At 37.1% G+C, this 10,465-nt stretch overlaps 1 protein-coding gene across 1 annotated transcript in view; it reads right to left on the bottom strand.

The window, feature by feature from the left end:
• Window positions 1–7,687, bottom strand: part of LOC107688837 (type I inositol 3,4-bisphosphate 4-phosphatase-like) — a 51,886-nt gene extending 44,199 nt beyond the window's left edge. The window contains exon 1 of the mRNA XM_016486636.1: window positions 7,574–7,687. The gene's annotated coding sequence lies outside the window, so the exon portion shown is untranslated. The remainder of the gene's footprint in view (window positions 1–7,573) is intronic.
• Window positions 7,688–10,465: the final 2,778 nt, after the last annotated feature.

Raw genomic sequence — 10,465 nt, 5'->3', positions numbered from 1 at the left:
ACACACACACACACACACGTATATATATATATATATAACAATTTAAAATGTCTCCACTGTCCTTGTTTAATTTTGATAATTTTTGTGCCAGTGATTTAATTAGCGTTACATTTTTACAACTACTTGAAGTAAAAAGTTGTTCCACTTTAACACATTCTTTTCTTTTCCATTGTACTCCATCTAGCTGTTTTTAAACACAAGGACAAGACTTAAGTAAACGCACCCTAAGAAACCAAAGTTTGACCACCCTAATTATAGAGGGCTTCCTTAAGACAAAAAAAAAAAACAACAACAACTAATCATTAAGGCAATGCACCAACTAGTTGTTCTTATAATTATGTCATCCCTAATTTATGGTAGTAAGGCATGCTTGGTGGGTTGTTAAGCCAGAATGTCACATTTTTACAGACCTATAAAAGGTACATGTGCTACTGGAGCATGTGGCCTCCTTTTTATACATATTCAGAGTTCAACATTTAATACAAATACAAAATAATTTTATGTCTTTGCACTAATTAGCTAGTATCCTAAAATAGTATATTAGTGGTCATTACAAAACAGCTGTTTCTGGTAAGAGTTTCACATTTATTATTCATCCCAGATTGCTTTCAAGACTCCATCATGCACATGACTGGAGAAGGAACATTTCATGGAAATGGTCCGCATTAGGACCACAATTATATAACATCCTTGCCTCAACATAGCATATGGTAGAGGACCTTCCCACACTGTCACGTTTACAATCATACAAGTGCTTTTCCAGGGCAGAAATAGAAGCAGACAGACCTTTTAGTTCCACAATATCTTATATCCAAAGAAATATCAATAATGCAGGCCTGTGTTGCATAACTAGTGGGCAAGTCTTGGGAAGCTCCACAGCATAAGTTCAACAACAAATGTTCCACAGATCGGTTCTGATCTGCTCCCAGCCTGCAGGCAGTTGAAGAAGCTGAGTCATTATAGAAATAACACGAAGACAGATCCTAATTCGATTCCATGTGAACCACAGCATGTATCCCACCATGCATCTCAGCTCAGCATGAGCCCCTTCGTGTTCAGCATGCAACAGAAGCTTAGAATAAAATGTTACCAATTTAAAGATAAACAAAAAGAAAACTCTCCTCAAAATAAAGATGATCAGTCTAGTTCAAATATTTATCATAACATAACAGACTTTATTTCAACTTGATTTATGAATTTTTTCCAGTTTACATAACCTCAGTGGCAAAGTGCTTCCCAGGCTGAGCCTAATGGTCTCTAGGAGCCATAAGAAAAAAAATAGATACTCTGAAAACCCGGCACAGGGCTGCAGCATCTCTTGAGGATGCTGCCAATCTTTAAGAGAATAACATGTCTCTGTGATTGAAATTCTCAGTCTGTAAATCTTTTGAAGGTGCCTTTTCAGGTAGTGAAGGGGAATAATCAAACAGCTCACACCGCCAGAGGAAAGTGTTATATCTGACTCACAGACATGACATGACACAACACAACATGTGACCTGGGTTGAGGCGATGCTGATAAAGAGGGTAATTTTTATCAGCCATTTAAGCAGGTTTACAATAGTAGTAATTTGTTTTTCTTGTTTCTTTTGGTCTGGAGTCTGGACCAAAAAAAGTAAATGATGCGTTTATTAGAGCTGCAACAAACGATTATTTCGATAATCCATTTATCTAATGATTATTACAACGATTAATCGACTAATCATCGATTATTTCACTGATTAATCTGTAGACTTCGGTTGATTATACAGCTTTTGCAATTAGTTAAAATATTGAGTTATACATATTCTAACAAATAAATGAAGGTAGTCACTTAATCATATTATGTAATTACAATTATTATACAATTAATTTATACAAATAAACATATTTCGCACACAAAATGAGATGACAGAGAAACTCTCTCATTTACCATTTAATTAGCTCAACCCTCTACACTGCGAGTAAATCACTCGCATATGTGACTAAATCTTCACTCTGGGCGACTAAATGATGTCTAATATCAGCCAATGAATTCACTTATTATCGTCCCTGTTTTGATTTCAGCAAATCAGTTCCAGTGAATGCACACAACCTGATTAACATTCATGAATCCAGCAGCTTGTTAATCCTTGGTGCGTTTTATATTGTTCTTACTAGTAGAATTGGTATATTATTATTATTATCTTATCAGTATTATTGTTCGGTCCCCCGCTACAGCACAGCAGCTTTTCTTCGTTTTCTCTGATGCACTAACTCTGCAGCAGCACTTCTTCTTCATCGTCTCATCTGATGCACTCACTCAACCAAGCGTTCTAACCACAACCTCGCCCCTCCCACCCCTCAACCATTCGAATTTCTGTAGGCGGGAATTATTTTTTATGATATTCTAATGAGCCGCTTTGTGATATCACAAAGCCCGGAAACCAACGCTTTTTATGCCCAAACATACACACTACACACTGACTAAAATTTTAAAAAGTGAAAAAGCATAATAGGACCCCTTTAAAATACCTTATAGGGTCATGATAATCAAAACAGTCCTGAGCTAGATCAAGATTGATCTCTGCAAACCAAACTATCACTTTAATGAAATATAAACAGTCCTGAGCTAGATCAAGCTTTGATCTCTGCAAACCAAACTATTAATTTAATTAAACGTTTTTCCCCCCACTAATAAAAAGATTTTATCATTAGCTAGCTCCACACTGGAGAGCTGCTTTATAACAGCAAATCAAGTTGTAATTCTAACTAAAAGTGACACTAACTCTGGTTTTGATTTAAGGCTATTGCATAAAGTGCTATATAAATAAACTTGACGTGACTGGACTTTACTGGAGTACCGAACTGTTGAGCTCATACAAACATCCACATCACTGTAATCAGATGCGTTCTTAATAGTGGTCGACCGATATGGGTTTTTAGACAGCCGATGCCGATATCTTGGAAAGCTTTAAGAAATTTTAAATCATTTGAAAATGGATTAAAAATAATTGTGTAAAATAAACATACTTATACTTAAGCATTTTTCACAAATAAATAAATATTTAATAAAAATCTAATTCAAAAGGAAGTAAACACTGTAACCAACAGGGCACTCAGTTTTCTGGGAAGTTTGGGTGCATTGGGTTATAATAAAAATATAATTACCTTCTGTCCGCATTCAATTCGCATGGACCGACCGTCACGCAGAGAACACGCGATCATGCAGAATACAAATGCACACTTCACAAGATCTCACAACTGGGTTCTAAGTTTGCAAGATTTTTTTAATTAAATGTTCATTAGTCATTCAAAGATTTGTTTAAATGATATAAATGTGTATTTGCTGAATCCTGACGGAAAACGAGAAAGTATTATAATGTTTGCCTTTCTATAACTAATAATATAAAAGCAATCGTTATAATACCTTTTTGTATACATTTTAATTCCTTTGTTTAACAGTTCTATCTGATTATTAGATAGACTTGTATCTATATTAGACAGAACTGAACGACGACAGCGAACAAGATGGAGAATGTGAGCACTGTGTGCTCAGACACTGCCGTTCTCAGCGCCGTCATTGGTGCTCGTTATTGTATTTTAAAACACTATTGCAATGTTTTCAACTGACATTATGGCTTTTAAAATAAAATTATCCAAAACGTAACTGTGGCGCGGGTGGCTGTGCTGCGCAGTCAGTGAACCGCTTCCATCGGCGCTGCTGCAGCCGCTCGCACGTGTTTTGCGCATGAGCCGCATGCAGCCCAAAATTAAACTGCTTAATCGACCATCGATAGCTTTAATCGATTGCATCTCTTATCGACAATTAATCGATCATCGATTAATCGTTGACATCCCTAGATGCCGATATTTGAAAAATGCCAAATATCGGCCGATATATCGGTCGACCACTAGTTCTTAACTGCTGCTTTCTCAACGCTGTCAGTTTTTGTTGTGTTTATTTTGTGATTAAGAGGAAAGCGTGCAGCATATATTTACATATTCATCCAAACGCCGCTCAGCAGCTTCAGGTTCGGCTGCGTTTGCTCTGAAGTGCTGTGTCTTCTCCTGAATTGCATCCAGGAGGGCTGAATTACAGTCTTGCTCTACAGCACCACACTGGTCAAACCACATTATTGCAGGCTCTTACATTTATTAGGTCATATGAGATCAAACGGCTATTCAACAACAGAAATTTGAAATTGTCTACATTGTTGATAATGTCAACTTATCGTTTCAGCCCTAATGTTTATTTCTGGTTTTCTTAGCATTCACACTGTCACCGAATCTAAAGATAAAAAACAAAAAGTATAAGGATACGGTCACAACCTGGGGTGTGTTTCCCAAAAGCAACTATGGTCGCAAGTTCCATTGTTACCAATAGAGTTCAATGGAACTAATGACCATAGTTACTAACAATGGTTTTGTTAAATGCACCCCTGATCGGATGAGTGCATTTAGCCTTATCACAACATTGTTTTGGATGATCGGCAAGTTCACCGAATACACATCATGTTTTGTGAAATTACCAATCATCCAAAACAATGTGTGCCGGGATAAATGTGCTTGATGTACATGTATACATATGGTGGTATTTCTACCAGCTGATAACTCACTAAGAGCTTATAAAGAATACCTCAGTTGGACACATGGAAATCTGCTGTAATGAGACGGCTGTTCTGACGCCTGTACCAAACTGTAATGGCCAACAATAGCTCCTATGATGAGAAGAATCATGTATGCTTAAACATTTTTGCCTTTTTCAGGTCGCATCTTGTGACATTACATCCTGTTTTTGGTTCATTTAGATGTCTTAGGTCCACACTGCTTTCATATTTCAGTCAAACTGCAAACCTGCCAAGTGTAATCATGCCTTAAAACACAACCAAACTGACTTAGACAAACACATCTTTCTTTGTCTCACTTATTAACATTTTTTGCTGAGGTAAAGTAACTGAAAAACAAGACGTATTATATAACCATAAAACCAAGAAATGCATCTTCTGCTTGCTTTTACAGGGCCTGGCCTGTACAGTCATGAAGTCTTAATGTAAAACGCCACTTAACGCTGCTGTGTGGTGCCTGCACATGGCCCATGTTTTCCTCTCAGCTGAGTGAAACTACAACAAATCCCCAAACGAAGTGTGATCAAGCACAATGCATTTGAACTGTACTTATGCAACAGCCTGCCAGCTTCATGAAATATCAAACTCCAACCAGGAGCAAACCAGTCCAAACCTATTAGGACTTTGTTTATGGAAGGAATTTCTGGTTATCAGACAAAACTGATCAGATTTTCTAAAGAGCCCATTATTAGGTGAACTTTAAGTCTCACTTTTTAAAAACAAGTCTCACTCTAATTCTCGCAAATATGCAGAACATGCTACCAAATGGATAAAAAAAAACATTTGCCTGTAAACAAACAGAAATTAGCCATTGCACTCCATTGCATCAACATTTCTCTTAGGAGTCATCTTCATAAAAATAGTTGATGTGGGTATTGCAGCACTGTAAAAAAAATAGTTGGTCACCAAAAAAGGTTGCAGGTTCAAAACTCTGCAGAGTGTTATTCAAGAGTCAATAACACAGCAAGGACATGTTTGGCCAAGTAATCACTGCAATATTTTCTCTTTTTCTCTCTCTCTTTTTTGTCATTAAAGGGGTCATATGATGTTGCTAAAAAGAACATTATTTGGTGTATTTGGTGTAATGCAATGTGTTTATGTGGTTTAAGGTTAAAAAAACACATTCTTTTCCACATATTGTACATTATTGTTTCTCCTCTATGCCCCGCCTTTCTGAAACGCATTGATTTTTACAAAGCTCATCGGTCTGAAAAGCGAGGTGTGCTCTGATTGGCCAGCTATCCAGTGCGTTGTGATTGGCCGAATACCTCAAGCGTGTGACGGAAATGTTACGCCCCTTACCATACTGTAATGCCCTGTCAGGCCGGAGCGTAACAGAAAACCATGTCTGCATTTGTGATCGGAGAAATGACAAACAACAAGCGCTACTCTACACTGCCCAAAATTCGCGTTTGAATCATCAGTGGCAAATTCTTTAAATATAAAAAACGTACTTACAGTCTGTGAGTAAGAACAGCCGGCATTGTAGTCTACTCTACCAGGATCAAGAAACAGTCCTCCATAAAATGTGCTGCACACATCTGAATATTTGGGTTGAAGTATTCTGGAACAGTGTTGTAAATACAACTTAACCACTGATTTCTAGTCGTGTCCTCTTTTGGAAGGCCAAACAAAGTAGTTTCGCTTTCACAACGAAACACAGCGGCGGCCTAGAGTGAGGAACAGCCGGCGGGCTGAGTGAGAGGAGGCCGGTGAGCTTGAGAACGGTGCGGCCGGTGGATTCGAAGAAGGAGCGGCCGGCGGGCGTGCAGCAACCACATGTGACGACCCTGGTCTGGACTCCGCTTCGTCAACGATGAAAGCCAATCCGGCGATCCACCGCGCAAAGTTGATGTATTTCCTCAGCGACCAGCACGGATCAGCTCTAGGCATGACGAAGCGGATATCGTCCTCTTTTGGAAGGCCAAACAAAGTAGTTTCGCTTTCACAACGAAACACAGTGTCTCCACGACATGGCGGCAGCGGCAACAATACTACAGCGAGAATAAAAGTTACACCTTTCTTTGCGTGAACATTTGGGCGGCGTTATGCAAATATTCCCACATCGTGACGTAGACATGTGGGGGCGTGTTAGAACGAGCCGTTTTAGGTAGGCGTGGTTGACTCTTAACTTTTATAAAGAATATCTCTTTGGATTTGAGACTTTAGTCTTTGCAACTTTACAGATCTTCTTTATGCACCAAGAGCTTGTAACACTTCAAAGAGAAAGAAAACATTTTAATCGCATCATATGACCCCTTTAAGTTTTGGCATACAGATTACTAATGTATAATTATATGGATGTTGTTACTGTTACGAATAAAATAACCATTAAAAATATAATTAGAAATGACTAAAACACCATGGAAAATAACTATTAAAAATATCATTAAATGATTTAACCATACGCAAACATCTTTTAAAATTGCATTTAGAGTATAAATAAAGTACATTGTCATATTTCATATTTTCCTAGAACACAATCTGGATATTAAAGGGTTAAGACATTAAACATCCAATTAAGCAATGACATATAATGAATGTTCTCAAGTTTACAAGGCAATTATAGAAGCACTGGGATTTAGTCAAATCATGGACAGCTCAGAATGGCCCCGTTTCACAGTCATAGTCAAATTTAAACGTGAGATCAGCGAACACTGGCCTTTCAGGTCACACTGCATGCATACATACTTTCACCCTCTGCCTATGAAAGACGTTTCAGTGTTTCCCCCAAACAAACATTAGTAGCTTTCGATTTGGCAGGCAGTGTCTGGCGGTTATTTTACAGAAAATTCCGAACGCGATTATAAAATGGCATCGCAGCCAAGTCATACAAACAAAATGTAACTTATCTCCAGTTCGCGTCCCTGCGCACTACAGAGCATACAAACAACACAGATTACGTTATGGTTGTTTCTTTGGTTGTGTAACCAACAAAGAACCTCGAGACTGACTGTTCCGAATGTTTCACAAATCAAATGTACTCACATCTCAGTGGGCGCTGTGTCAATCCATATAGCCATCGGAAGAGTTGTGATGCATGTAAGCTCTGTTGCCAAATTCCAGCGCGCTGCCTCTCGCTCTTCTTTGCGCTGCTGCATAGTGTGGCCCCGCCCTTATGCGTGACGCCACCCTGCTCGGCCCCGCCTTTCCCACGCGCTCTCTCCGCAACTACACGTGCAGGCACAAACACGAAATATTGTTTATACAAGACAACGCACTAATAATAATAATAATAATAATAATAAATAATAATAATAATAATAAAAAATATATATATAATAGTTGAAAATACTGGTTTGCACTTAATTAGTTTAATTATAATTGTGACAGAGTTATAAACAATATCTTCAATTGTGTTATTTGTTTATGTGCATATTATATTCTAGTAGTCAGTTAAGTTACACTGAAGCTAAACGACAGCATCTCTTAACGAAAATTTGCAGGACCATTAAGTGAGACATTTATTTGAATTGGACAGTAATGTGGTTCATGGGTGTATTTGAAGAGAGGCAGTATATCTCCGATTACGATTAGTCTACAAATTATACTGGTGGGATTGATCCTCGTTTCATAGTGCAATGCTTCTGCAATCACAAGTCCCTATTCCTCACAAAATATGTGAGATCATGGGTTCCAATAACTATATTGCCATCGTGTGGATGGTTGTTAAAAAACAGTCACAGTCACAGTTTTCATTTAATTTTATTTCACTTTCTGTTTGGTGGAGTAGCCTATCATTTACCACCAGCCATACAATGTTTTTACAATTTAGATCTTACACGATGCAGGTTACCCTATATTGGAAACAATGTTATACCATGAAATATAAAGAAGAATTTTGTGTTCATAGTTTTCATTATAACATCATTTTATAATACAAAACGATTTGAGACTAAATCAAAAGCAGTCTCTTTTTTCTTACAATAACATGACAATAAATGATCAAAATACCCTACACTAGGGCTAGTTGTCATACTTTTTACTCCAGTAAATATTACTCAAATTAAGTTTATTTTTGACTATTATACTTTGGAATAAGATACAGTTCATACAGTGGGGCATGTTGTCACAATATATGAGGTGAATGTTTTGTGTATGTTTTATTGGACATTTAGCAGAAATATAAACAGTAAAATCATAAAATCGTGAAACAAAAATGTAGAGGTAACAGAAATAGAAATCCATTGTTTTGGGCAATAAATTATTAATATTGAATAATACTAAATAAGATTAAACTCATGACGTATGCTCTGGAAGAAGAGAATTTGTGAATTGTTAAATCTATACAGAAAGCTAATACAGCTGACGCATTTGTACTTATGGACATCAGAGGATGTCGATTAAAAATCTCACCTTAGATAACAGGTGCATCTACAATGAGCTCAATAACTGTTATTTTAGAGAAAGAGGTGAACCTCAAAGGTCTTTCTTAGCCTCAAGATCAAATTAATACTGCAGCCCTATTATTTCTATAAATAGCCTAAACTGGGTCATGAATCTTTTCTTAGGTGGATAGATAATCATTTTCATATCACCTATTTACATAGATTCATGCGAATGTGTATTTGATTAATATTCCCATGGCTGTTAGTGTAAAACAAGGGTAAACAGCTATTTTGCATATTTAACATATGTATCTTCATGAGTCACACACACACACACACATGTCCGGTTTGTTATCCTTGTGGGGACTCTCTATAGGCATAATGCTTTTTCTACTGTACAGACCATATTTTCTATCGCCTTACACCAACCCTACACCTAAACCTACCCCTTACTTATTACGTAAATGAACGCGGGTGACTGGAACGAAAGGAATTTTCACATACTTCTCTCTCTCTCTCGCTTCTTCTAGACGATTTTAAAAGAGGGAAAGTTGATGAAACAGACGAATTTTCAGCGCTGGAAGAGACGTTATTTTAAACTGCGGGGAAGAACGCTGTACTACGCTCAGACGGCCAAGGTCTGTTCACACACACACACACACACACACACACACACACACACACAATTGGTAATGAAACAACTGTCACTCAGAAATTGCAAGTACATTTTACAAACAATTACAGTGAAACAGCAAATAACACACTGAATCAAACATGAAAGTAGGAAGACTGGGATAGTATTTTCCTGTAAAATGCACTCAAATAATTTGTTTTAATTATTTATTTACAGTGAAATTCACTGCTTTGAGATGACAGATGAAGAATCTGTCATGCTAAAGTGCACTTATGGGTTTGTTTTCATATAATTTAAAACGGACAACACTAGTTAATGTTTAGCATAACTATTTCACAAGAACATGACTGCATTTAATTAATACATTGGTGTTTTGAGACATGTATAGATCCATTTCACAGTTAAATAAACTTTTCACAGTCGCACAGCTATTTTTATTAAAGAAGGTAACTAAATACTGACTCTAGCAACACATGAAGACAGATGCTATTTTCTATACCATTACCTCACCAGTATAGATTCCTTCATGAAAATCCAAAGTGCTCTGATGGCAGTGCAACTTGATATCAGTAGTGCTACAATTATTGATTGAAAATTAATTTCAGTCACATCTAGTTGGTCTCTTCAGTCACATAAACAGATTATTTTTTTAGACATTATTTATTTTGTTGAATTGGACCAGACTTCTATTTTTAAATAAGTCCCTACAGCTAGACTCTAAGAATAGTGGAGTCTGGTCCTTTTCTTGTCATTGGTCATTGCACAGTGGCCACACCAGTGAGAGACAGAACCAAACATTTGAAGGACAATAAATAATGTAGATAGATAAACAAACCAGCTGGACAGTGTTGGTAACAAACCAACTAGTAATGTGAGCATTTAAAATTGAGAGACTGAGAAAATTGTTGTTCAGCAGCT

The sequence above is a fragment of the Sinocyclocheilus anshuiensis genome, unplaced genomic scaffold, assembly GCF_001515605.1.
Source record: "Sinocyclocheilus anshuiensis isolate Anshui unplaced genomic scaffold, SAMN03320099.WGS_v1.1 scaffold101, whole genome shotgun sequence".
NCBI lineage: Eukaryota > Metazoa > Chordata > Actinopteri > Cypriniformes > Cyprinidae > Sinocyclocheilus > Sinocyclocheilus anshuiensis.
This window is presented reverse-complemented; position numbering and strand designations above follow the sequence as displayed.